At 36.3% G+C, this 27,148-nt stretch overlaps 2 long non-coding RNA genes across 2 annotated transcripts in view; one reads left to right on the top strand and one right to left on the bottom strand.

Annotated features, from left to right (window-relative positions):
* Positions 1-27,148, bottom strand: part of LOC107316753 — a 62,094-nt gene that overhangs the window by 16,223 nt on the left and 18,723 nt on the right. Inside the window, exon 6 of the long non-coding RNA XR_004307997.1 lies at positions 1-27,148. This exon is cut by the window's right edge and continues 2,285 nt beyond it. This is a non-coding gene — a long non-coding RNA (uncharacterized LOC107316753).
* The window catches only part of LOC116653683, a 28,573-nt gene continuing 21,261 nt past the window's right edge, over positions 19,837-27,148 (top strand). The window contains exons 1-6 of the long non-coding RNA XR_004307995.1: positions 19,837-19,924; positions 20,041-20,136; positions 22,345-22,460; positions 22,807-23,033; positions 23,685-24,409; positions 25,805-26,730. This is a non-coding gene — a long non-coding RNA (uncharacterized LOC116653683). The remainder of the gene's footprint in view (positions 19,925-20,040; positions 20,137-22,344; positions 22,461-22,806; positions 23,034-23,684; positions 24,410-25,804; positions 26,731-27,148) is intronic.

Raw genomic sequence — 27,148 nt, forward strand, 5'->3', positions numbered from 1 at the left:
CTTTGCTCCATGCACACTCCACTGTCAGACACCATTCTGTCAGAGTGCTACTTGTGCTGCCATCTACTGCATGGCAACAAAATGTCATGGATTGTTGGTGGGAATGTTCAGCCTCTACTTCCATACTACCATCTTCCTCTGACCTTGTGAGCTGACATAACAGTATAGGCGGCATTACGGTAGGAGCAGCCTGTGAACTTAGTGTGTTGTAGTCAGACTCAAGAATAGCCTGAGGAAAGCCACTTTTTTCTGAAATGCATCAGAAACATAGGTTCAAATCCTTCTTCTAGGTAAGGGAATTTTGATCTATGCATTTTTCTTAGGGTAAGGTCTGAAACCAAACTTGTAGTTGAGGAAAAGATCCCAGTTTTTAACTTTTCTTATACATTTATTGAGTAATAGGTTTCTGTTGGCAATCCCAAGTTTAGCATTATGTCACAGGCTTTGTCACAAGCTACAACAGTAATTCAGATGCAGTTCATTAGGAAAAATTATACTGCAAACTATTCATTTAGTATTTATTTATCAAGCGAGATTGTGTTCTGGACTAGATGAAATTCTACAGATCACCAGCATGCATTAATCAGAACATACTTATGAGCAAGCAGATTGCCATGTGTCACTTGGGTGTAGCAAATCATTTTTTTGGCCTTCTTGACTAGGCACAGAAGTTGAATCCAAATTCATATGCTTTGCATCATATATGTAAAAAGTCATTCTTCAGTAACGTTCTTCTTTCTCTCCAATCAGCAACGAGGATGTTCAGAAAGGGATGCATAAGACTAAGATTTGGTATATTGGAAGGAAAGAAGTCCATGCTATTCTTAAAATATAAAGCACTGAAGATATAGCAGCCAGTTCATTGAGCTAGCATCTGAAATGACCTGAAGTGCTCATAATCGTATTTTAAGTGTGAAATGATCTGAAGAATGAAAAATGGATAAGGAGATGTTAGCACAATAGGATTGGGCGTCTATTTCAGCAGGACACACTTGGAAAATACTGTATTTGCATACAGCATTTGCATAAATAAACTTCGAAATAAGTAGATAAATAGATAGTAGATAAATAGGTAACATTTTCTCTTGAAGCCAATTCATTTATATTGAATATCCATAGGTTATTTCCCTCATACCTATGGTACATTCCATTACAAAAGAATAAGAAACACTTTCCTGGAACATGCAGAAAAAAAGCCAGTATGGCCTCTGACATGGTAACCCATCCAATAAATGACAAACCAGCCTTCAGGAACCATAACCAAATCCTCATCCTGAAACAGAAAGCAGGGTATGGAGACCATGAGGAATTCAAGCTTCTCTTCAAATGCAGGTAAGATTTGCTAACCTCAAAATACGTCAGTCATCACTCAAGTGTGCTCAACTGCCTGCATATACAGATATTCCCTGTCCTCCAGACCTGCCAAAATTAATGGAAATCCTTGGAATGGAAAGGGTACCTTAATAGGGGATTGCTATTGTACCTCATTGTTAGCTATCACATTACTTTATTAGGCATTCATCTTTTATCCTCGTTCAGCCCCAGTAATAATGTGTCATCTAAGACTCCCGACTCTTAATTAGAAATCATACTTCTATTCTGCACCTTGCTCTGCTATACCCTGCTGTGCCTTCACTGTCAGCTTGTTCTTCCCTGTGATATGCGACAGGGTGGTAGAGCACAGGGGTTAATGTAATTATTTACATATGGTAATGCTCTGTATAGCAGTGAATTAATACAGTGGTCTGCAGCATTTTGGAGATGAAAAGCAATTAGATGCCATCTCATCATTGATTTTCCAACTGTGTTGTGCTATGTTTATCTTTAAGATTTATTTTCCTTTATTATAATGTCACATTTTGGTTTTTTCTAGAAGTGTGAAATCAGGCAGGATTTGGAGGGACTGGAAGATGATATATAGAAAATACATGCCTTTAGAACTTTCTTTGTAAACCTCATTGCTTGTTTATGGAATCAGGCATCTAATATTTTTTTCCCATCATATTTCATGTTTCTCTGAAGTGGTCACACTACAAGGTCACAGAAGTAATAATGTATGGTTGATTATCCTTCTGAATATAGCTGCAAGTATCAAGTGCTCTCTTTATGGAGAAGTCAGATCTGAAGTAAGAGGGAAAATCAGATTGACTTGCAAGAGGCCAGGATGCCACCTACAGAGGTGCTCGATTGCCAAAAAATGCTGAGTTCCTGCTTCTTTGAATCACCAGTGTCTGATATCCAGCATTGTTCTCAAAGGTAAGACACTAAAATCAGAAGTGCAAACTGGAAGTCAGGTCCTCAGCTCATGCAGAATGGTGTCACTCTGAGAGTGATTATACAGTGGTGATGTGTGCCAAGAGAAGAACTGGAAATATGTTTTTGCGTGTACGATACACACATTGTTTTCATTGCAGCTAGTGATGTACCTCTGAGGAGACGCTGATTGGGAATATAAATATTTATGCACAATAATGATTTTAATAAGCAATTACTTTCATTATTTAAATATTTTCATACTTAGTTCATAAAACTGAACATTAAAAAAGAACATCAGACTATATTATTATTCCTAATAACATTTTGTCCACCGGCAATTTAATATTCCTTCTATTACTGTTAATTTAAAATCCATCAGATTGTAACTGCAAACATAACATCTCAATGGAAGTAGTAATGGAAAGGAATGAAATAAATGAATCCCAGAGCTTACAGCATGTTCTTATTAGAAACCAGCACTAGACAATATGGAAAGAAACAGATAGGAGAGAAAGTCAGTAGTTCTTTACAGCTGATTTTCAAACTGCAGGAGCATGTGTGGATGTAATCACATTCTATGGCAGAGTTTGCATTAAGGGCAATTTTTTACCAAGAATTTCAGCAAAGAAAATGGGGAAAAATATGTGCAGCTCTCTTACCAGATCTAAAAAACTCTCTCAGTATGGTAAATGTGATTCAGGTCAGGATGAAATTTACTTTAAGTTGGATACAATCAGAAAACATCAGGGGCTATTCACTCCCTTGCTGTCCCTCACCTGGTCTTACTTCCAGATGAGCATGAATCTCTGCTTCTCAAAACATAAGGAAGACCACAACCTCAAGACTTTCTGGGGACTTTCCCTGCCCCACTTGTGAGATGGAATGTGCCTCACTAGATTATTCATACTTGAGTTGGACTCACTGCATTTCCAGTGCCAAATGAAGAATTATTGGAAAGCTTTGTCTCAGTTGCATTTGCACTACAGAGCTGAGCTGACTGGTGTGTGGCCTGGGTTTAGTGTTAAGTGCGGAATCAGCTTTTTTGCAGATTTAAGAACCTGTCAAGAATGTTGAGGCTGAGAACCACTCATCAGCAAGTGGCTCTGTGCAGTCAGACTAATCAAAAAGTGATGCTGCAACTGAGGATTGGGTGGAGGGAGGACATCTTTGAGAAGGCATTACCTATTGGATAAGATTGCTAGATGTTTAGCACCTTGGGGCTTGAATATGTGTTGACAATAATGGATTTCAATGGGAATATAGATTCCTACGCTTAAGCTTGATTATGCCATGAGTTGGATCAACAAAACTGAAACCAGTTGAAATCCAGCCCAAGTGAAACTAATGGTACTTCCACCACTGATTTCAGTTGAATGAGACTTTAATTCCTATTTACCACCAAGAATCTTACACTGTAAATTAGTTTTTCAGCTGCTGGATTCTATCTCTTGTTGAAGTGCATATTATCAGATATGTATAGTGTTTCCATACTCACAATGAAGTAAAACGACATGGATGTTGAGGTATTTTTACACATTAAATAGCTTCATTGGACTACAGAGATAAAGCTAGGCAGGGGATTTTATAAACAAAAATGACTTCACTGAAAAGTTCCAATCATTAGCTCTATGTGTTGATAGAAGTACACACCTCCTCTTCCCTTCAGTTTGAATTTGTAGAAGCAATGAAATGCTCTATAGTTTATTCTAAGAAAGGAGAATTACTATGCTTTTATGGGGGTGCAATTATTTTAGAATAGCTAAGAATGATGCATCAGCACTGTCTTAAGCACAGTGTTGTAAAATCCGGTGCAAACAATTAGATTCTGTGTTATATCTCAAAAAGATTTCAGATGTGGGGTAAACTTCAGTCATTTGTGTAGATAGATGCTGTTTTATGTTCGGTAATGAAGAAAGGGAGATAGCTATCCTTTAACAGTCCTATCAGTTCTGTTAGAAGATCTGTTGAAACAAAAACACTGTAGAAGCTAACTGAAACTCAAATATAGAAAGCAAAGGAATGAAGAAAAAAGTTAAGCAGTCCATAGAATAGAAGGAAAGTAGAGCTCATTGAAAATACATGTCCTGTATGCATATGCTTATGTCTTTTGTGCTAGCACCTAGGTTGTTTTAAACCCCATTACTGAAATCTAATATTCTGAGACAACACCTTTTGAGGACTCTGGCAATAGGAAGTTCCCACGCAGTGAGCTTGGAATGGTTGGGAGAAAACTGAAGAAAACAAGTTTTAATTAAACAATATTTTGATTCATTTTCTTTTAGTAAATAGACTGGGGAAAAGTACGCTTATTGTTGGAAGGATCAGTGTCAGAAAAATGCACAGATAGTATACTGCTAATGGTGTCCTTGTCTAAAGCACTGTAGGCTGTTGAGTTAAAATGGCTTTATTTAAAACTCCTGCTGTTTAAATCCATCGTATGAAAACAATTGGCTTTGTAATCCTCTTCCACGTATATGGAATCTTTAGCTGTTACAGATCCATATTTCCTGGGACCTGTTGAGCTGCATAGATGAATTTCCAAAACTTAAGGCTCAATTCTTCCGCAGGGAATTGGTTCATCTCAGTTACTGACTTTTTCTTTGCTGTGCTTTTCGCTTTTCTTTTGAGGGGCAGAGGAACATCTAGAAAATCAGTCTCAGAGGAAAGAAATATTTTATGTGAACAAATAATTCTGTAGGTAACATTGCTCAATTTGAACATAATTGTGATCAGGCTTATCCAGCAATAGACTCTCAGTAGGAGCAGACATATATTGCACGATGTGAAAGGCTGCTTATGGAAAAGGTGACACATTCCTTTCAGTTCCCTTACTGTTGATGCATGGTATTGTTAAAGAATTGTTTGTTTGTTTGTTTTTTTTCTCCCTTTTGCATGCAGCGAGAAAGGAAAAGAAAACTGCAGAAAAAAAGGTTGAGGAGAATGTATTGCATGGATGAACATGGTCCCTGGAAAGGAAAGACTGAAATCAAGCCTGGGCAGGGCTGCAAGGTAAAAGTACTGAAATGGGAAAAATCTTATGCAGCATGAATCCTGGGGGACTGGAAACGTAGAAACTATTATTGCAGTCTCAGGTCTATGGGAATGGCGTTAAGAAAATGTCACGTATTCTTTAGATTATGCCCTGCTTGCAAAATTCCCTACTCTGTGAAGAATTCTAGAAGAAAAGATTATATAGCCTTTATAGGCCACCAAGGACAGCTGTAGATTCAGGCTCTATTTTCTGTTTGCCTTAGGGAAATTTCCTATTGGCTGTGGATGACAGCTAGTCCTGGCATTGATTCTTCCATCTGCCCAAAGCACATACTTTGAGGGCTGTCCCACTTCCCGAGGAGCTGCGCTGCTGTCTCTAGAAAGCAGCTGTCTCTTGTTTTGATAGAAAGATAAGCCTTCAAAAATATTTCTTCTCTTCCCAGTGTGGTTGGCTTTGCTTGTCACATTCAAGCTCATTTCAGATAGACTATCTAATTACTGGCTCAAAATATTCCTTATAGCTGTTTTATAAACTGCTTCCTATAAGCTTTTTATGTAATGACATACCTATTAGCATGAAAAGAAATATTCTCTTTCTACAAAGCTTTTCATTGTGAGCATTTCTTCCACACAAAATTGATGCCTTTTTAGGAAAAAATGGATCTTGTATGTGGCCTCTTCTAAACTGGTTTTCAAATGCTGTGAGTCATAGTATGAGTCATTTGAGTTCGAAGGGTCTTCAAAGGTTATTCACTCCAGTTCCCCTGCAATGAACGGGGATACCTACAGCTCCCATCTGGTGCTCAGAGCCCCGTCCAGCCTGATCTTGAGTATCTCCAGGGACAGGGCATCCACCTCTGTGGGTAGCCTGTGCCAGGGCTTCACTACCTTATCAAAAACAAACAAAAATTCCTGAAAATTTGAGTGGTACATTATCATTACATGTTTATTTCCTTTAAATTTGGTGAAAATAATTCTGGTGAGGTGCGTTCATGTGTTAGATGGTGGTAATGACAATTCCTTCATCCTCAGCTACCTTCTCTATTGAAGATAGTGCTGCAAGGAGCATGGTGTTGCAGATTTCCCTCTTGCTTGCCCTACACAGTGCCACATCTCACCTCCCAATAGCCTGTCTGTAAATCTCACCTTGTCCACCAGTGGGATATGCTCAGCAACACCACAGAGAAGAACTCAACACAATCTGTCAGTGGGCTGTTTTGTTTTTTTTTTCCCCAGGCAGTCTGAATACCGGGTAGACACTGAGCTTAGCAGTTTTCATACTGTTCAGTGGATTTGGTGAAAATAGGCCATTCGTTGTTCTGCAGGATGTCTGGCAGATACAGCAATGCTGTACATCCCATGATACTCCTGACATTGGTGGTATGTATTTTCAGTATTGCACCCGCATGCACGCTACTGAATCCAGCCATGGTTGTCCAGCACTTCAAATCAATGAAAGCAAATAACAGTTTTTCATAGGTTCAAAGTTCAGTTTACTCTTCTATAATGAATTCTATACTGGTAACCACTTTCTGTAAATGTACTTGCTGTGCACTGTGGTTTATTATATTACTTCATAAACATTGGCAGCTGCATATCTTCAGGCTTTATATCTCTGAGTAATAAATTTCTTTTTCCCTTCAATTTGTACCCCAACTCCAAAGATACCTGATAGAGGCTTTGACATAGGGTATTCCACTTTATGTAACAGCAGTGGTGCTTAATTGGTATATTCAAATTCTTACTACTTAATATACTCAACCACAATACTTAGAGATGATGTTTTCAAGGCTTTCTATTGCATTTCTTAAGCCTGCTGGTGATTTTCCTGTCTTTCTGCTTCACAGAACTTCGTAACATTCAGGTTAGACATGAAGTTACGTGTTTTCCACATCTTTGTTCTTGCGTAAGAGAAAGATAATAAACTGAATAAAATCCAGAAACATCAAGACACACTAACACTGTGTTCTCCAAACAATATCTCCAATTATTCATTTACTTTTAATTATTTCTCATTTTCATTTTTCTTGGCAACTTCTGAAATGAAATTCTTCCATCATATAGCTTCAGTTATTTTTATGATTACATTTGTCTATCTTAGAAAATTATGAGTTGCAAAACATAATATTTGCAGCTAACGAGTAATTATTTCTCTCACTGTAAATTCATGTCATTACCCATTAGTCTGTAACAGTGATTGGCAATACAATTTTGTTCGTAATACAACTAATTGATATGAACCTCGTTATCTGTTCTGATTTTTCTAAAGAGAAAAACTTCACTTCTTAGCAAGTTGGCCATTAAAAGAAAAAGAATCACGGGACATTAAAAATGGTATTTTTAGAGTAGTGATATTTACAAAAAGTATTTGAATGCTTGAAACTTCTGAGTGTGAACTGGCTTTAGAACTAGTATTTTAATTAGGAAATAAAGTTTTAAAAACATCATCCACTTTTAAGTAAACCTGATTTAGTTTTTCTGGTGAGCTGACAGGTGAGTTTAAGTCAGAATAGTGTAATGTCATCAAAAGTAGGAGATGGTTCTGTGATTTCTCAGCCAAGTGTACATGATTTAATCTCTGAAATGGAGCACATTTCCTAAATCTACCAAGACCTGATCTGTAACTCCAGGTTGGAAATGTTTGCTTTATCCTATCCAAAAGGACTGGATTATCCTAGCAATAAATGGAGGAAGTCTGCTTCATTACAGAAATAGCAAAGAGATAGCTTTGCTACTGTTTACTTCATGCCACTAGAGAGGTAACCTTATGAATATTTCTAAATTTGAACATGTAAGAGATACAGATAGACAAAGTATTCTGTAACACCACTTCTCTGCCAAGCTGCATTGCAACAAGTGGGTCACTTGCCAGACTGAAGCTCTGTAAGGAACAAGCAGATGGCATAGTAGACAAAGCAGAAAGAAAGCTTTGAATCATGACTGTTCCATGTGTTACCCAACAGAGCTGCAATTATGCTTTGCTGATAGCATAGGAAGCCATTAAGTAATTTGCCTAACTCTTACGCTATCATAGCTGTTCCAGAGCCTAACAGCACATTGGTGCCTTTGGATTCTCAACTGCTTAGACTGCTTTGTTAATTATAATAGGAGAGGAGCCTTCACTCCTGGTATTGTTCCCCGTACTTGTTTTGTACTGTAGCTTTGTATGTCTTGCTATAAAAAAGCAGGGTTTTCAGTTCTCGAGGTGTAAATGGGAAACAAAACATTCTGTAACTCATGCAAAATAACTATGCACTTGCAGTGCATAGCAAGTTGATTGATGGAAGTTTTTAGCCCTCACAAAATTCATTCAATGGACAGAATGGTAATAGAGGATAACTTTATTTATTTGGCCATTGTGAAAGAAACACATCAAACTCTGGAACAGAACAGCATAATTTGAAAAATTATTAAAAAAATCAATTTGTGAGCAGGGGCGAAAAGGTAATAAAGTCAATAAGATTAGATTTGTCAAAATCAATTATGTCAGACCAACCTAATTGTTTTGTTGACAACCTGACTCATTCATGCTTTTTCCCCTGCCCGCTTGCCCATCTTATCCTTTCTTCCTGTCTCAGCTATTCTTAAGGAGATGGCTTTCCTAGCTCACTTTCAATGCATGTGAAGAGGATGGAGGGAGTAAAGAGAATGTCAGTCTCTTCACTCCTTCCATCTTCTCTTCATTTCTTGTTTCTAGCTTCAGACATCTTCAGAAGCTGTCTGTGCTTTTTCAAGTCTTTCTGAACAGGTGGTGATTCTGATCCTGCACTTGGGAATTCACTTGTGACATTTTCAAACTAAGATGCTTCATACTTATTTCATGCTGCCTGTCATGCTAAGAAAAAACAGGTCAGTGTGAGCAATGCAAAACCATCTCATGCTATATCTATTTCAAGTCACTCTTGAAATTTCCTTTGAACATGATGCTTATAAAATAATAACAGCAGTCCTAGAATCGTGAATCCTTTTGGGGGATTTCTGGACACTTCATTAGAAAACTTTAAAGAGCTGTTTTGTACTGATCTACAGTAATCACAACAGTTGTACAAAGGACGGGACACCTTTAGCGTCTATATAGTACTTAGCATACAGCTTTTCAGAAACACTGGATATGGGAGCTCTCTTGTATTAGACAGTAGCTTTCATTTGTTTGAGTGTAGTTGGGTTTCTTTAAAATGAACAATGAAATATTATACCTGTTTTTTTTATTTCTGCTTTCTGGTTTTGTCCCAGCAAACTGTGGCTGCATTGTAGCAGAAATATTAATTAAGACGTAAGCTATTCTACAAAGGAGAAGTTATAGCTTAAACCCACAGAGGACATTTGGTTTTACTATATTCTTTTGTTTGAATGGCCTCTCACAGAGAAACTCCAGGGTCATCATTGTAGAAACCTTCAGGCAAGAGTGATGTCAGCAGAAAGGATTTTAATAGACCTTCATCTACACATCCTATTGATTTATCTGCTACATGTGAAAGGAAATCAATAAGTAGAATCATTTTCTTATCTTTTAAACATCTAGGTGAGCCAAAATATATTGTATACTGCAGACACAAATCATTAGGGGAAAAAATTGGATGTTGAGTGCGAAAACACTTACTTATATTTTAAAATGTGGTTTTCATGTTGTATCTAGCACCTCTTGTTTGATGTATTTCAATTAAAGGCATGTTTCATCCAATGGCTGTAGGAATGCCACTTTATGTAAGCAGCGGTAAGAATACTGAGCTTTTCCCATCTAGAAGGCAAAATCTTAGATAAACCAGCATAGATTCATTGATATTTGCTGCAAAAGATTTTAACTGACTTAAAAAAACTTTTCATAAACAGCTAATTGAAAGAAAATAGCTCTGAGATAATTAATTCAGGTAACCTAATTTAAAGTCTACTTTTCAGCATCACCAAAGAATCTACGCTATTAAAGACATTGTGGAGATGTTCCTCTTTAAATCAAATAAATACACCTAGGGCGAGCTGCACTCACTAAGTAAGCAACTTTATTAGCATTAAAGCAGTTGCTTATCCTGGCCATGGGCAACTTCTCAACTGCTTTCAGCATCCCACTACCTGTAAATGGGAAAAATACACACATCCAGGGTTAGCTCCTGCTCCACTACATTCTGATGGATCACTGCCGCTCCTTGGGTCTTGGAGCTTCCAAAGATGTTCACACACCTGAAAACAGATCTAGGAAAGGGTCAAACAGCAATGACAAATGATATGCAAAATCATATCGGTGTTTATCAATGAAATCTAGAGAGCTGTTAGCTTTGGGATAGGAATAAGGGCAGTGATGGGTGACATGTGAAGGGTTAGTTATTCTGTATCTTTGTGTGACCAAAAGTGTTATCAAAACTTTTGCTGTTATCACAAATATGCTGAATTTAATACTGTGAGCTTTGTGCCAAAAATGTAATACAGATCACATAATCTTGTTTTCCAACCAGTCCACTTCGGAATGCACATAAAAATATCACATTGAAAGGAGTCTAATGCCTCAGATTTTACAAATGTCTAACAAATAACATCTGGGGAGAGAGGAAAAACTATTATGCATAAAATGTCATAAATAAAGGTAGCATTATTCAAAGAACATATTTATGTGTTGTGAATGTTTGCATCTTACAGTTTACCATGAAAGATTCTCTTTCCTGAGTTTCAGAGTAGAGGCAGACAGCTGGTGGAATTGCAGATGTAAGTATGTTTTCCCATTTGAATGTCTTATGCAATTGTTTTTCATGAGAGAGGAGACCAGTTAATGAAAAGCAGCAGTTTGTCAGTGCTTTCTCAAGCAACAACAAAGATTTTGCTGTAGTTGATATTAGGCCAACAGGGATTGTGTGGAGACTTTCCCTTCAACAAGCAGAGCGTCTCCCAGAGTTATGTGTGTACTACGTACTACACCAAGGCACAAATATGGATGTCCTGATTGTTAAAATATGTGTATTCTTGGAAGTACTGGGGAAAAAAAAAATATTTTTTTTTTTCTTGTGAATTTCATTAGGTTGAATCTCTAATGTAGTCTTAACCATTTCATTGCAGGAACAGGGAGGGGAGAAAGCCTGTTTATAAAACAGAAGTAAAGAAGGTCTCAGTACATACTGCCCTTTTTGTGAGTTAAAGGTGAGTGAAATTGTTGGGAAGAGGGGAATGATTATTACGAGCAAGGAGACTACAGCAGTCTGCTTTTAGAAGGAATCAAAAAATAGGTTCATTTTTTTCCTGTGGCAATTTAATTCATAATTAGCACTGATCAGGTAGAAGCATTTTTATGGCAAATTACAGAAAGCAAGTCACTGCTATGCAGCAAATGGCAAATTCCATTCTTATAATGTATCAGAGATTCTGTCAAGGAGAAATGACATTGCCTTTGCCATGCTTAAGAAAAAATCCTCAGTACAGCCAGAGAAAGTTAACTGGTGAAAGTTAACAATATTCTGTTTTCTTAAAACTCACAACCTCACCTAAATAGCTTGTGCCAATTGCTTTTGTAAGCCAGGACTTTCAGTAAAAAACAGATTCATAAAGGACAAGTCCTTTTTTCCCCCCGTGTTATGCTGGTTGTTTTCTTTATTTGTAAGCACATATATTCTATTTTTTATAATTTGAAATCCAACTCAATTCTTCTCGCTATCCATCTCCAGTGTCAGATAGCAATGATTGACCATAGGACTAGTACTAATGATAGCAGTAACATTTTATTTTAGCTACTGGGATATTTGTCTCCCTGAATTCTATTGCTCTGTGTCATATATGTGTGCATCTCAGAAAAATAATGTTGGCTGCTTCATTTTTCTGGAGATTCTGTTTTAAATCGATTCGTTAAAAGAGCCAAAGCTATTTCTCTGTTTTTCCTTCTGGCACAACATCTTATAGTATTCTGTTAAACATCAGTATTTAGTATGCATCATTTAATACAACTATTGCTACTTAGGTGATTGGGCATGTTTTTAAGAAAGCATATATCAAAATGAAATTTGCAACTCTAGCTATTTCATTTAATTATCTGAAAAACAGAACACAGTGAAATGTATTTTTCCTAGTTTTGGCATTTATTTTTAAAATTTCTTGGCCATCATCACAGAAGGGTTTTTTTATGTTGTTGTTCTTCTTCTTTTTAACTCTGATTTTATAGGAACCACCTCTGTGTTCATCATAACTGTTCCACGCTTCAGCAAGTGCTTCACTTAACGGCAAGGGACATGTTTGGAAAAGATGGATCTTTTGGTACGAGAGCTGATACTGCTTTAAAAGGTGATCTTGAAACCTCCACTGCAAAGCACTGGAGCTAAAAATAAGTATAGCACGGATTATATCCTGGTTGTTACTTTTATTTCTAAATGGTTTATTATATAAATTTCTGGATCAAGATTCTTATAGACCATCAAACTATTGAACACACATAAACACAGATGAAAAATCATAATCACTTCTCTAGAAGAAAATATTGCCCACTCAGCATCTTTAGCACTACTTGCATATATTCTATGGTCTGCAAAACGAGTCATATTTACTTTAGCCCTGAATATTTGGTCTATAAGCACCAATTCAGGCAGAGTCATCAGCTTATTTTGGATCAAAATATATGTATATATTTATTTTCCTAAAAGACTGTTCTGCCATCCTGACTTGGCACGTAACAATTTCCAGAGCAGTCCACTATAAAGTAAAAAACTCATAGGCTGCAATCCAGTAACTCAGAGGTGGAAAGTCTCGGAGTGAGGGGTTTGAAAAGGAACAACAAATATAATTGGTTACCATCGCAAAGCAGGTACATTTAAGCAATTCATATGTAAGCTACTTGCATGTTACTAAGATTTTACTAAGAGCTAAACATGAGGTTTATAATGGAATTTGGCTGATCTGGAAAAGATTCATGTCGATGATAAATTACAAAGGCTGCAACGTGGCCCTGGAGTGGAGGGAAAAAAGCTTTTCTGATGAGCTAAAAATAACAACTTTGCCACCAAGTTAGGCTTAAATATCACAAAAAGAAAAAGCTCTCTGTAGTATCAGACACTTTTGATTGAGGGTCCTCAGGGAATGCTTATAAAGGACATGTCAAATAAAAATAGCTTCTTCAAAAAGGAAGAAGTGCTTCAGAGAAAAACAAGAAAGGGAAAATAAGAAAGAAGTCACAGATGCCCTCTTCGTCCTGTGGCAGCAGATAGGAGAGTCCTGGGACTCTGGACTCAATCCTTATTTTTTGGGGGGAATGGCAGAGGGAAACTAATAATATATAGATAGAAGAAGCAAACATTTTTCTCCCGACTTCCTGAAGTTGGATAGAAATAGAAGGGCAACAGCAAAGTATGGCTGAGATAGTAGATTTGACTTTGATTGGAAATGATATCTGTGTGTGTGTCTGTGCAACAGAAGGAAATGCACTGGATGTGTGGGGTAAGGATGAATTAATTGTGTTTATCTAATTTTTAACTGAAATACCTGGTACTAATACCAGGAAAGAAACAACAACAACAAAAAAACCCTATATTTTATTTAAGCTGCAATATTTGCAGTCAGTAGTTAATCTTCCAATTACCTGATTTTGTTTAAAATTATAACCATCTAAAAGCGTAGTTAGTATAATTAGAGCCATTTGAGAGTTCTTGCAAAGACAGTAATACGTTATTCTGTGTCCACTTAGAATGGTGTACAAAATAATGGGATTAATTTTTAGCAAATGAAATCTAGGTTAGGCTTTAGAAAAAGCCTCGTGATGCTGAAGTTAGTTGAAAAGTCCTCTTGGTTCTCTATCTCCATTGATGCCCACAGGTTAAACAAACATTTGTTCTCAGTTGCATAGCTATGGTCTGGCCTCCCTCAAGGGATGGCATCCTACACCTCCAGAAATTCTCTTCATCCCATGGCCAGTTATTTTTTGTTTTTAGTTTGAATTATCAGTACTGTTGCTTTCACAGTTTTTTACAGCTGTTATTTTAAAAGGTATTTTAGAAAGGTTCATCATGCTGTTACTTTATTAAGTCTTTTCTCCACGTTTATATATCTCTGTGACTAGCAGCAGATGTCTGAGAGCAAGGTATGTGATGTTTTGGTTTTATTTATATGGAAATTTTTAAGATTGTTTTGAGATTTCAGCTTATCTTTTGGTCATTTTACCTTAATCAAATGCAAAGAGTATAAAGAGATTTTGCAATTTAGTTAGTTTGCATTGTATTCACTCAGGATTTTCCTGCTGACACCAAGGGACTCACAGTGAGAGCATTTGGCAGTGACCAAAACACTTAAACTGTTGCTGATAAAGAAAGGTATTTGTTTGTTCAGAGCATCACTTTCCAGGTTGCTTATTGTTTATATTCCCCTGGCAGTACATTTCACAATAATAGATTTTTTTATGGCTTCTCTCCTCTTAAATGGATATTACAGTGTTAAGAATGCGTTGTAGAATAGAAGAAGCAGAAAGAAACTGAAATAATTTCTTCATAGGTATATTGTGGTTCTTTGACAGTAACAAGCTTCTCCTCCAGTCCCATGTGAGCCACTGTTCTGGGTATGTTACCAAAGAGATAAATAATGTCTTGGTGCTTTTCTGTCATGGCCCTGCTGCTTTCAGATCAAATGATATTTCTCTGTGCCCAAATGAGCCTGAGTGCCCTCCATTCCTTGTACCTTGCTGCTGGGTGGACATATCCCAGTAGTGAATTGGGTTCCCAAGTAGCAGAGTCCAGAGACAGCCCAATACACCGCGGCCTTATGTTTCCCATAGTGATGTTCTTGCCCATATCTAGCAATATTTTAGCAATGCTCCTCAATACTTTGTCATATTCCAAATGACAATTTCCTTTTTATTTTCTCCACAGCATCACAGATCTATCTGTGTTTTTTCCTTGGTTAAGCCCTGTTTTTTTTTTTCCTAAGTGAAACTTTTTTTGTTAATAGAGAAATATTGAACAAAGCCAAAAAAATAGACACTATTTTCACAGACATGTACCTTTGTAGGGTATTGTATCCCTCTCTGTTGAAAACAGAGGAGGAAAATGTGTTCTGATCTGTAGAGCATGGCCCCAGCTTACAATAAAATAACTTACAGCCACATTCAAGAAAATTATTTCTAGGAATATTTGTTTTCTTTCAATTTTATCCTGTTCAAGATTAGTCTTTTTTAAGAACAGGCCATGCTAAACAAGAAACAGAAAATCTGTCAGAGTTAGAGGGGACGGGCTTTTAAAGCCAGTGTTTACGTATCAAAAGTAAACACGTAAAGTAAAACCCTGACATCAGCTAAATATATATGAAGCAGAAAGCTATCTTTATTGATGTGATTTGAGTAATTACAAAATCATGAGGATAATCTTAATTGACATGCAAATTATGCAGCCCAAACAAGGGGAAAAGCTAATCCTTCATTTCTTATTGGAAAATGCAATTTGGTATTTGTAACTGGAATTTTCCAAGAGAAACTTCTCAAAATGATTAATAACTCTGTCAGAAAATTGCATCAGTTTTATGTGTAGAGCACAGAGGATGCTTAGAGTAATGTGATTCTGCTCAAAATGGTTGTTTTTTTTGCATACAGGAGAAGGGTAGATGGTGCCATCTCATTAATCCATTTAATATTTAAACATAAAGTAATATATTAAATTTCTACATTCTTCATTCTGCAATTGAATAAATCTATATCTGCCGGTTTGTAAACACTTAAGGCAGTGATTTAAATGAAAAAGTGACATTTTTGGTATGGGGTGAAATTTTAAAATCCTGTCAAAAGAAAATTCTCAGTTCTTATAACTGTATTTTGCCCTGAAAAACTTTGCACTGTTGCCATGAAGCTGGAAGGACATCACTTGTTCCCTTTTTGCTTTTATTTTTGTTTTTAAGGATAGGCTTTGCTAATCCTAAAGCTTTAATACCAGTGTAAAGATGAAACTGCTAAAACGCCACTTTATTGAATAACATGACTTGAAATGGCTCAGAGGCCCATTTCACTGGAGTTTCTTCCAATTCCATACAGATGAGCAGGACATTAAGACTCTGTGATTTATTTTTTTTATTTAAATGAGGAAAAGGATCATTGCACCTGACATGAGGTTGAAGGCCACGTGCCTGTGGGGCTGTCCCTATTTTACCTGAGTTAATTAGCTACAGTACACAGTTGACAAAGAGCAGGTAGATACCCTTTGCCAAAAATTTAACAACATTAACAAATTAGGAGATAATAGGGTTACATCGCTTTCTTCCGGGTTATTGTTCTTGCTTAATTATAGAAATGTAAGGTCTGAAGAGGATGCACATTGAATAATTATCTTTCCCTTACATAAGAACTGGAAAGCAAAAGAAGGGAAGGTAGCTTTCTGGAAGCTGCCAGTGTCCCTCTGCACCCCTCTCAGCATCTCTCATTTCACTATCATTTGCACATCTGCTACTTTGTGGATGTTGCATCAAAACCTTAACAACCCTTTAATTTTTTTAAAGTTTTTCTTTCTTTAAATGTTTTTTCTCTAAGTAAGTATTCTAGATGAGGCAGCAGCTACTGGGTACTGCAGTAATTACTTGAGATATTGGGTATTTGATGTGGATTTTGGTGATAATTACATGCTCCATCACAGAATTTCAGAAAGGAATGCTTCACTAATTTATGAAATTTGAGGCAGAACTGACTGATCTTGATTCCTTGGGCAGCACCGAGAGCTACAGGAAGACCCTGGTACTATGCTGAACCATGCTATTCATCTTCAGCCAGTGCTTGTGGGTAATACTTATGCAAGGCTGTGCTGCACAGAGCAGAACTAAGCATGAGCAAGATGAGGGTCATGTCTACAAAAATACTTAGATCGTATATAAGGAAGAAGTTTTTTACAGTGAGGGTGGGTGAGGCAGTAGAACTGGTTGCTGAGAGAGGTGGTGGTGGATGTCCTGTCCCTGGAGACACTCAAGGTCAGGCTGTACAGGTCTGATTCAGCTGTACATTGCAGGGGAATTGGACCAGATGGCCTTTAAAGATCTCTTCCAATTCAAATGTTTCTGTGATTCAATGATTAGTGATTCTTGATATATGAAGATTCGTGATGTGGATAAATATGGTAAATGCCCTCAAAGAAGAATCTTGAAAACAACCCTGAAATAGGTTAACAAGTTAACTTGTTAACCTATTAACAAGAGGTTAACACAAGTGCTTTGTAGTAGCTTTATATATGACCAAAGAATCATAGAGACACCAAGGTTGGAAAAGACCTATAAGCTCATTCAGTCCAACTGTCAACCTGCCACCAAAATTTCCCTCTAAACCATGTCTATCAGTACGTCTAAATGTTTCTTGAACACTTCCAGGGATGGTGACTCCACCACCTCCTGGGGCAGCCTGTGCCAGAGTCTGGTGACACTTTCAGGGAAGAAGTATTTCCTAAGGTCCAACCTGAATCTCTCCTTGTTCATATTCAGGCCATTCACCCTGGTCCTATTGCTGTTTTATGAGAGAAGAAGCTGTCCTCACCTTAATACAGCCTCCCTTCAGGTAAGTAGCTATAGAAAGTGATACGGTACGTCTGGAGACCATATAATCCTACCTACCTGCTTAAGCAAGCTCCCCAAATCTGGCAATGAAACAGTTAAAGGGCATGACAAGGGCAAGTATCAGACTACAAGAGATGCAGTCTATTTTTAAATACTGAGTGCTTAGTAAAATGGAGTCAAGAGAAAGTTTCAGTATTAAATACAAAAAGAAGGAACACTTCTTGGAAGAAATACATATGGATACGCATCATAACTCTTGATACTTTTCAACTGAAAAGAAGAAAAAAAAAAACTCACCTCATAGAAATCCATGTTGCAGAAGAGAGTTTTATTCAATTCATAAATTCTTTTACCAAAGATTTTTGCTTTCCCAATTATGCAGATATTCATTTCAAAGCAGACAATAAAGTATGTGGTAAGGCTCAACTGATCTTATTGCGCCATCCATAAGTCAAAATGGCATACATAAAATCTTATATCTGTTTTTTTATTGATGTAAAAACAGTGATTGCTCAAAGAATTACGCATGATCTGGGGTGAGAGTTTAAAATCAAAAGACATCAAATGTATTTTCAGAGGCTGTGCTTTTCATAAATGGTAGCTGTGCTCTCATCCCATAATGTTGCTGACAAAGCAAAATGGGATAAGAGAACTCATTTGTTTTAGCTTATTTTCTTCATAAATTATATACTAGCAAGTCATTTATTTCTTGTTTTATAGAAGTGGTTTTTAGCACCTGATACTTACAAAATATCGTTTTGGCTTAAAGCTCGCCTTAGATTCCTGAAATGAATCTATAGACTTATCTGACTATTAGACTGGATTATTTGCTTTTAATTAAAAAAGCATGAGTATTGTAATTATCAGAGGACATTATAATGATGTGTGATACATTATCATCTAGTTACCATTTCTCTGAAGCAGTTACCATGTAACATAAAATAAAAAGGCTATAAGGCAAAGAACTATAATTCTAAATAACACATTTCTACTACACAGGCATGTGTAGAGATAAAAAGCACTGCTTTACTACTAATAATAATAAAAAGTTGTATAGAATAAGAGAATGAGCAAGAAATTTTTGTTAAATTAATTAGAGAACAGTTAAGGAAAATCAGCTCTACAGAATCTGAGTGCCAAAATATCTCCAAATGTAGACTAAAATCACTTCTGTTTTACGTTATCAGAATAGACTTTGAAACATATTCAAGGTTCTATTTTCCAGTGCTGCTCTAACATATGAAAATATAAACATTGCTGAAATGCTTCCAAATCCTGTTTTTTGTTTTTTGTTTTTTCAATCAAATTTTATTTTATGGGAAACAGCCTTCCAACCCTTCTACTAGCTTTGCTTCCCTCCTTTGGATGCTTTCAGGCATATTCTCAACCTTTTTATTTTGTGGATTCCAAAACTGCATCCAGTATTCAAGCTGAGACTGCACCACTGTTTGGTATGGTGAGATAATCCCCTGTTTTGACTGGAATCACCTCTTTTGGCTGCTGTTACCAATCCAGAGAAATAACCAACTCCTTCCTCACTGAAGTCAAGAGTAAAACTTCACTGAGCTCACTGTGGAGCTTAGCTGAGCTCACTGTAGAGAGGGTCAAGTTCAAAGCAAGGAATCTTGCCATGTTGATACTGAATATGGTCTATATTCTGTACATGATGTATATACATTGTGCATAGTACGTATACATTGTAGATGGTGCAGGCATCATATTGCATTGGTGCAGTTTGCTGAAGGGACTTGTTTTTGACAGCTCTTTACTTTCTTTACGGTTCTGCTTTTCAGCCTTTCAGACCTGGCTTTGTCTCTTTTATGGACCCACTCTTTTTCATTACTGGAGCAGAATACGGTCGTAAAAACACCGTGAGCTGGATGGGAACTGCATTAACTACAGTGACAGAGTTATTGCATACTGTCTCCACAAATGTCTTATTTGATGTTTACTAACAAAAAAACTCAAACCGATTTTGTGTTGGCATCTATAATGGGCTGATGCAGCGGCATATTGAAGAGGCCAGCCTTGTTCTCCGATGCCATCTGAGCAGCTCTTAAGATGTGATCTTAACACCTGCAAGTTCAAAGATGCATTTTTGCTTGTTATGGAATCCATCCAAAATCCATGTCAGGACTGATACAGCTTTAAAACAGTGTGCTTTAAATTATGGAGGAACCAGTAGAAATTGCTTCTGGTTCTAGGGGTAAACACAAACTAGTATCAATCTTACTACTGTATTTTGTTATGAATTAGCTGTTTTATTATCTAATTATCTGAAGATGATGTTTTTAACATCCCATTTTCATTCCTGTATTGCAGAGAAACTGTTTGTCTGTGCTAGAAAGATACATGAATTTGTCCTGCAGTGAATAGAGAAGCATAGGAGATGGAGGATAGGACTGGCCCTGAACAGATGTGAGTAAGCTAGAACAATGTTATGGCTTTGATGAAGTGCTTCATTTGGAAATCATAGTGAAGAATCCTCAGACGTATCTTTTTAAAATGATAGGTAAAGCCCTAAAAATCTGTTTTAGAGAATAACTGATAGTAACTGATAGTTACTACATACATTTTCCAGCTATTAAACTAGAATATGTGTACTGCCATCTGGGAGAACTGTACAAAAATGGTTAGCAGAGCTTTATCATAGCAGTCAGCATTTTCTACTCTTTTAAGCAGCTAGTAAATCAGTCAGAAATCTCACTTTTCATTCCAGTTAGTCTGCTTTACAATAATTTTTAGCAATCAGATTTTGCCATCAATGGAACTGTCAAAACAAAGATGTACATTTATTTCTGTGGCTAAAATTTCCAGGTACCCTTTCCAATGCTCTTGCTGTGTTTTTACCCTCTGGGGTTTTTATTTCATTTTTTGGACAAAATTTTTGCTTGATCAACTGAATAATTTCAGTTAATTTAACCTATATGTCACGTATGTGTGAGTGCATAGATTAGATCTGGCTGTTCCAGTAAAGCTCAAAAAACACTGTGATATTAAAAAAAGTGTTTGGATTTATAATTCTATACAAAACTATTTTAGAGGCCCAATTCTTGAATTCTGAAAGGCTCTTTGGTACTGTTTTCTTCTCCACGGAGTTTCCTTTTGGGCATAACAGCAGTGACACTGAACCAGATCTTGTGCATCTCAGGAGCTGTATTTTACAGCAGCCTCAATTGGAGTGCTAAAATGGTGTTTGACCATCATTTGTCCTGCTCAACCAAACCGCTGGACCATTGTCTGGTTTTAAGAAACTTAATTTCTTTCATTAAGCCTTTTCACTATAAAAAAGAAGTGGATTTATTAAGTGCTCATTACCTGCAATTCTGGGTTGAACACCTTGTGTAACATTGCTCTTTATGTGGTATTGAAATGGCCTTGGGCATGATTGTAAGGCAGTACTCCTAGTGAGCACCTCATAAAGATGAGATGCTCATCTCATCTGGCAATTGCTGAGAACAAAAAATGATAGATAAATTATTTTTAATGGTACCAGGAAATGCAATTTGCTAACAATAGAACTATAATCCCTCTCTTCAGACTTCCTTCTGTGCTTGCTCTATAACATGCTTGGCAATAACCTTGGGCTGGAACAGACTTCTCAGTGCAATTGTGATAATACCAACAGAAGTGACTGGTGTGGAAAGAGTATGTTTTGTTTATTTGAGCTGCTTGAGATTACTTGTTGAAAGTCTTAAGACTTTTTGGAGAGACATTCTCCAACTAGAGCAATAAAAGAGAGTTAATTTTAATGTCTGCTGGAAGAATAAGTTACCTTTTAGTTTCCTACATCAGTAATACGGATGCCAAACATCTGAAGAAAGATCCCAGCTGAGTATGAGGGAAGTTTTTTTTTAATCACTTCCCTTCCAAAAATCTGATGTGCAAAAAGATTTAAGACTTAATGAGACCAATCAGAACAACAGGTTCTTTAGTGCAAAAAAGCAATGGTTGCTAATTCACTTTCAGACTTGTACCAAGTTAATAACTGTTGATCTGTAACCCTGTCCAGCTGGAAACAGTGGGGGGGGGGGAAAAAAACAACAAACATTGGCAACAAAAACTAGGTCTGACAGAAAAAAAGGCAAAATTTGAAAGAGAGCCTCAATAATTCAGGCTGCTTTGATAGATGAAGGAAGAGGAGTACTGCCAGATACTGGAAGGAGAAAAAGAAGAAGATTACAGCATTATGAATCAGTGAAATACACTAAAAATAAGATAGTAAAACATAGTTAAAACTTTCATATAGTTAAAATTTTCATATTTGGAGAAACGGGAAAAAAGTCAGCTTTTAATGGAGAGTTGAAAGAAGGAAAGAAAAATAAGAAAGTAGAAGAAAAAAGTGCGTGTCCTTCAAGAAAGTAAGATCTTAGACAAAAGAAGAGCAACCTAAATGTATTTTCTTTAAACGATGATTGTAAAAGCTGTTAGTTGGAATTTGAAATATATTGATTTCAAGATGAAAGATGAGAAAGAGTTAATAAGTTTTGAATTTTCTCCACAATGTTTTAATATCAAAGCATATCTGACTGTATATTATATAGTAATTAATATGAAGTGAGAGCAATTAATGATCTGTCATTAATGTGTCCATTACATCAATCAATCTGCTTCTGTTTTTGTCAGATGCTTCAAGAAAGAGGGTTATTTTGGTTGTAACCTTCATAAAAATTCCAGCTGGGAAAGGTGTGGAAATAGGAATCACAGTTGTTTAAGTCTTTTAAAGTTCCTGTCTTCTAAAGGTAAGCATTAATAAAATACTTTGCTAATTTCTAAGGTATGAATGCATACAAGTAGCCAGATATCAACAAATCTGTGGGTGTCCAACTCCAACTCATGCTTTTCAGATTTTACTTGCGTTTACTGAATAAAAAGAATCGCCATTTTAAAAATAAAAATAAAATAAGGAACTCAATTTTTAACTGAGCTCTTCATTTATTATTATTATTATTATTTAAATTGTTAATCCAGAACAGTGTTTGTTACACTGTGCTTGTTCACAACAAAGAAAGCAAGTGCAAGGAAGGATATTCCAATCTGCTCTGTGATCTTTACTAAGTTGTTCATAATTCTCTCTTCTTTTTCCAGCAGCTTCCCATGTCCGACCTGCCTCACTGGCTGTTGTGACACCTGGCTACTGATACATGAAGAGGATTGATGATTAGGAGAAAAGCATCTCTTTGTATTGATTTGAGATTGCTGTCACCTGTTAAAATAGAGAAATTAAAAAACAGTGAAACGTTAAAGATTGCAGATTGCCAGGCTGGCAGTTGTCCTCTGTAATTTAGTGTGGAAGGGGCTACTGATCCAAATAGGTGCGTTGATAGTCAATTATATGCAGTTGATTTTAATGTAAAAATAAATAAGTTATGCTTGTAGACAAAAGTTCTCGTCATTTAACATTTATAGCAGTCCTTCCCAAACAGAGTAGATGACCTTTCTTTGTCTTTTTTGTTGATTTGATTTTTGATAAGTAAATTTTCCAGCTAATGCCATAATGAAGTCCCCGCTCATTTTGCATCCTGGACTTGTCCAGAGAGGTGCTGAATATTAGCAGGTAATGGAGGATGGAATGAATACTGTTGAGCAACGAGAAGCAAGTGAAATGAAGGCTGAAAATACTGATCCTACAAGAACTGCTTGTTCTTGGAAATACTGCTGCTATATGCCACAGTAAAAGCCAGCCTGCACTTGGTGTCTTATTTGAAGTCAACAGCTGATTATCTGATTTTAAACTATTGGCTTATACACTTATCAGTCTAAGTGTCTGAAGGCATTATGAGCCCCTCAGAAATCTGTGCTATTTAAATTTCTCAGAGGTCTGAGATACTTCCACTGAAACAGCAATTTACTAGTGAAATCGTGAATTCTTTAAGGCTTGTTATATAAGGTTTTGTGATAAATTCTCCTTCATTCTGCCTGTTTCTATAAACTTTAGTAAGTAATGTAATATATCCTATTGCCAGATTTACAGGGGAAAAAGATGTCAAGTGCACTGTTACAGCGAACAGACTTCAGAGTTCATCTCAACTCCATGCTCTGTGACTGTCGGCAATAACGTCACTGTTTTGAAGTTGCTGTTCTGGTTATTCCTAAGAATTACCTGTTTTGGCATTTTAGGTCTGTTCAGAATTGCTAAGAAACTATAAGTTTAAAACTTGATTATTTATATACTGTCTACTGGCAAGGTAAGTGGAAAGCATGTGCTTGATTTATTTATTTATTCCTTTTTCCGATTATTTTTAATAACAGGATTTTTAATGGGATAAATTACAATATGAAAATGCTTCACACTGGAATGATATCTTTCAACCCTCAAAATTCTATGCAGTCTATTTTGGAATGTCAGCTTATAATGATGTGAAGATGAGTTGCTTTATTGGGGGAAAAAAAAAAAAAAAAAAAAGAGTTTAGATCTCTGTTGCTCCATTCCATGGACAACATAATTGGGATTATTCTGATTAAAGAGCAGCTATGTCAGAAAGGGGGATTTTGTTGATGCTTAGGAAAATAAATAAAATGTGGGACATCTGACACAGCTCTGTTGAAAATAATTGCACCGGTGATTTCACTGCTCTTCATTGGCTCAGCTAGACAATTGTAAATTATAACTTTAATTTCATTTCATACAGACAGAAGAAAAATAATGAAAAGGTGAAGCAATTTCTTTGAATTCACAGTAAACCAGTAGGTAAGAACTGAGAGCAATTCTGCTTTTCATCATATAATAATGGAAGGTAATCACCTGCACAAGAATAGTGTGTTCTGTTTGGTCTTACCTGGCGCCACTGCTTGGCCATGGTAATCACTGAATCAGCCCTAAAACTGAATCCATAGTGCTCCATGGCTGACATTTTTCTGCAGTTTGTAAAGTCTCTTTTATTCACAGTTGTTAAATACTTTTATTGATAAGAATTATTCATTCAGCTTATTTGAATGAAGTCCATGGAGATATGGGCAAGACATTCCTATAGTGCTACCCTTTTAATCATGGCCCATACAACCACCTCTCAGCTGTAAATTGCTGGACAATGTCATATTGTGTATATAAACAGAATTCCTGTAAATCAAGTTAATCTGCAACAGTGGAAACAGGAATGCAGTGATTAAGCCTATGACCTCTAAGGACTGAAACAAAGCATCCCAGCTGCTGCTGGTGCCAACTTGTGTGCAGCATATTTATGTTTAGGTGGATCTTTAATGAATATTTAGGCCAATAATTGCAAACTGTGTAATGTAAGTCATGATTATATTTGATTACCGAGATGAAAGTTTTAGTGTTGTACACTTATTCTTGAAATATTTTATTGGAGATGTGCCAATTGTTTGAACAGCCACTGCCTTCTAAACCTCGCCATAAATAAGCAATCAAACTCCTAAAACAAAACAACTGAAAAACCATCCTCCATGTTTTCTGTATTTTGCTTTTGTTGCAATAAAAAAACAAATGCATTTTCTAAACCCAAATACTGTTTTTTCCTAGAAAATAAATTAATATTTTGTAGTTTGTAGACAAAAATTATTCTATCACCTCATTTACTCACCAATAATGAAACAATCAATAACTCTCAGCATTCTGCAGATAGCAGCTATCTGTTCTGTGCTTTTCTGGGATGTTCCATATGTGTAGAGATCCTTTAAAATAAAAAAGAAACATGTGGCTTTTCAGTCCTAGGACAAATTCAGTGATCTGATCAGCAGGTGGATTATATAGCACATCCATTTCATAGGTCTTTCTTGTGATGTTCAGGGCAAACACAGGCTTCTTAAATCCCTAAATCCAGACAACCACGTGATATAATCCTTTTTATAAACATCTCTAACAGTCTCTTTTCTACTTTACAGTGGTGCTTTTTATTTTTCCCCCAACAGCAAGCCCATGAAAGAGTCTTTCATCTTTGATAGGTGTTTTTACTTTTACTAATTTCCAGGTTAAAAACAGTATGAAAGATTACATTTATGTTAATTTTTACTAGTGTTATTATTATTTTTTTAATTTTAAGTAGTGTTTGCATTTATTTTATTTTTTTTTAATGTTTATGTCAGCTGTTTCTACAGGCAGTAAACATATCTTCTTTGCTTTTAGCTTTCCTAAGCTAAACCTGTGGAGGAATGGACGGAGGCCCTCCTGTCTTTTCAGATGAGTTCTTCATTCCTCAGATCATTCTAATATCTTTGTTATATCCCTTGTAAGCTCACCTTTACACAGCCTGAGTTGCAGATGATGGGATGTATCACCCATGTTCTCTGTCACTTTATCTCCTGGAAGGTGACATCTTCATGGCTGATGAAGTTAAGGCTTAGTGTCATCCTATAATCTGCTAATAAGGCAGACCTTCCTTGAGCTAGTGTTCACAGATCTTTATCACTTTGTCATTTTTAACTGATAAAGTCTCATTTTGCAGCAGAAGTATGTACTGTTGATCAGCATCTGCTTAACTTCTACTTTACTCCCCAAATCTATAATCCCATTCCTCAAGGCTGTGTAATTTTACACAGTCCGATTAGCACATTGATTGCTGTCAGCACTGACAGTGCCTCAGCAGATCTCAGATGTACTCTTATTTTGTGCTGGTGGAGTAAATATAGATTATTAAAAATATAATACACATTATAACTAGGTCATTACAAAAACAGTCCTTGACAAGCTCAGTTTCAACCACTCCTCTCATCTGATACTTCCCCTTTGATGCCTCACATTTTGCTATTCTTCATATTACTTTTATTTTTAGCTAATTCCCATATTATTAGCATGTTATTTTAAACCATCATGTAGGTTCACATCGAATGCTCCATGAAATTCAGATGCAGATGAATTACTGCATTTGCTTCAATTAATGTGTCGAAAACAGATTTAAGTTCATTTGATTTTATCTCTTTCCATTCAGTTCTGTTGCCCTTCTATTTGCCATTTACCTTCATGTTTTTAATTATTCTTTCAGAATCGTGGATCAAAGTCAAACTAATAGACCAAGGACAACCACAACTGGAGGGACTGGCCTCTTATCCCAGGTAACTAGAGACAGAATAAGAAGTTCTGTTCCATTCACCACTTCCCTTACGCACTCATTGGAAGATGCTTCACCTTTTTCTTCATGATTTATTTCTTTGAATCTAGTCTGAGTAAACACTGAAAGATTTATTTCTTCAATATTATATTCCTCATAGAATTTTAATTGTACAACAGTGGAAAAAGATCCAGAGCAGAATAAAAACATATTGATTTAATTCAATTTTCATACTCATTTTAAGTTATTTTACCTTCGGGGCTAAGTGTGCTTTGGGGATGGTGAGGGGGATACACGCTATAAATTCTCCTTGCTTAAACAGTAATAAAAATAAATTATCTTTTACAAATTTACAATTAAGGAAGGAGTGAATGGCCTTATTTGTTTGACAGTAGGTGCCATGGGGCACATATAAAAGAGAG

Source organism: Coturnix japonica, chromosome 7 (genome assembly GCF_001577835.2).
Source record: "Coturnix japonica isolate 7356 chromosome 7, Coturnix japonica 2.1, whole genome shotgun sequence".
Taxonomy (NCBI): domain Eukaryota; kingdom Metazoa; phylum Chordata; class Aves; order Galliformes; family Phasianidae; genus Coturnix; species Coturnix japonica.